Here is a 2,574-nt window from a genome sequence, read left to right as displayed (position 1 = left end):
CCAGGGTAAGCTTCCTGGAAGTTTCTTATTTTCCTAATTTTCTAAATATTCCAAAACTGACAAAAAATATTTTTGCGGATTTTTCGGAGTCCGTTTACTTATCGTATCACGTACCTAAGATATAATGTTTTATTCGTTGCCATAACAACCTTCGGGTTAGTACCTTCGACATTATTTATTTTGATAGCTCCAGACCGATAAACCTCCTCGATAACATAGGGTCCTTCCCATTTGGAGAGGAGTTTTCCTGCAAAGAATCTGAAATGAGAGTTGTGCAAAAGAACATAATCTCCAACTTTAAACTCACACTTTTGAATTCTTTTATCATGCCATTTTTTAACTTTTTTTTAAAAAATAACTTAGCATTTTCATAAGCTTGGGTTCTCCATTCATCTAATGAACTAATATCAAATAACCTCTTTTCACCGGTAAGTTTGAAATCATAGTTGAGTTCTTTGATTTCCCAATATGCTTTATGTTCTAACTCAAGAGGCAAATGCCAAGCTTTTACATAAACCATTTTGTAAGGAGACATACCCAAAGGATTTTTATATGTTGTTCTATAAGCCCAAAGTGCATCATCTAATTTCTTAGACCAATTCTTCCGGGACCTATTGACAGTCTTTTGCAAAATTAATTTATTTCTCTATTGCTAAGTTCAACTTGACCACTAGACTGAGGATGGTAATGTGATGCAATTCTATGGTTAACATCATACATGGCAAGCATTTTATGGAAAGCACCATGAATAAAGTGTGAATCACCATTAGTCATTAAATATCTAGGGACTCCAAACCTTGGGAAAATAACTTCCTTAAGCATTTTAATAGAGGTGTTGTGATCAACACTACTGCTTGGAATAGCTTCTACCCATTTGTAGCATAATCAACAACAACCAAAAGATGTGTATACCCATTAGAGGAAGGAAAAGGTGCCATGTAATCAAATCCCCAAATATCAAATGGTTCAACAACAAGTGAATAGTTCATAGGCATTTCTTGACGCTTAATGATATTACCTATTCTTTGGCATTCATCACAAGATAAGATGAACTTACGGGCATCCTTCAAGAGAGTAGGCCAATAAAATCCAGATTGCAATACCTTGTGAGCAGTTCTATCTCCAGCATGATGTCCTCCATATGCTTCAGAGTGACATTTTTGTAGGATTTGTCCCTGTTCATGCTCAAATACACAACATCTAATAATACCATCTACTCCTTCTTTATAAAGATGTGGGTCATCCCCAAAGTAATGTCTTAAATCATAGAAGAATTTTTTCTTTTGTTGGTATGTAAAGCTAGGTGGTAAATATTTAGCAACGATGTAATTAGCATAGTCAGCATACCAAGGAGTGTTATGAGAAACATTTATTGAAGCTAACTGCTCATCAGGAAAACTATCATCAATAGGTAGTGGGTCATCAAGCACATTTTCAAGCCTAGACAAGTTATCAGCTACGGGGTTCTCAGCTCCTTTTCTATCAGTGATATGTAAATCAAATTCTTGTAGCAAGAGAACCCATCGAATAAGTCTAGGTTTAGCATCTTTATTTTCCATAAGATATTTAATAGCAACATGGTCAATGTGAACAATAACTTTTGAATCAACAATGTAAGATCTAAATTTATCACAAGCAAACACCACTGCTAGAAATTATTTTTTAGTAGTAGCATAATTTCGTTGAGCACTGTCTAGAGTTTTACTAGCATAATGAATGACATTTAGTTTCTTATCAACTCTTTGTCCTAGAACAACAGCAACATCATAATCACTAGCATCACACATATTTTCAAAAGGCAAGTTCCAATCAGGTGGTTGAACAATAGGTGCAGAAATTAAGGTTTTCTTGAGTGTTTTGAAGGCTTCTAAACAGTCATCATAAAAAACAAAAGGCACATCCTTTTGCAAAAGGTTTGTAAGAGGCCTAGAAATTTTAGAAAAGTCTTTGATAAATCTCCTATAGAAACCAGCATGACCTAGGAAACTACGAACACCTTTGATATCTTTAGGGCATGGCATTTTCTCAATTGCATCAACCTTAGCGTTGTCCACTTCAATACCTCTTTCAGAAATTTTATGACCCAAGACAATACCTTCATTAACCATAAAGTGACACTTCTCCCAATTCAAGACAATATTTGTTTGTTCACATCTCTGCAAAACTCGATCAAGATTGCTTAAACAATCATCAAAAGACTTCCCATAAACAGAGAAGTCATCCATGAAAACCTCAACAATCTTTTCACAAAAGTCAGTGAATATAACAGTCATACATCTTTGAAAGGTAGCAGGTGCATTGCATAAACCAAAAGGCATACATCTATAAGCATAAGTTCCAAAGGGACAAGTGAAAGTGGTATTCACCTTTAGGTGGACGAGGAGCTCCTAGAGTTTCAATAGGCAAATAGTGTTTAAGTAGAGGACATTTTTCAGAGAAAATCTTATCTATTTCATTTCTTTCATGCATATGTAAACCATTTTCATGGTCTAGCAAATATTGTTCTAGTGGATCAGTAGGTGGCACAACAATAGAAGCAAGACCAATTATTTCACCCTTACTAGGCAATTCTTT

The sequence above is a fragment of the Triticum aestivum genome, chromosome 3A (assembly GCF_018294505.1).
Source record: "Triticum aestivum cultivar Chinese Spring chromosome 3A, IWGSC CS RefSeq v2.1, whole genome shotgun sequence".
NCBI lineage: Eukaryota > Viridiplantae > Streptophyta > Magnoliopsida > Poales > Poaceae > Triticum > Triticum aestivum.
The sequence above is the reverse complement of the archived record's forward strand: the minus strand, read 5'-3'. Positions refer to the sequence as shown.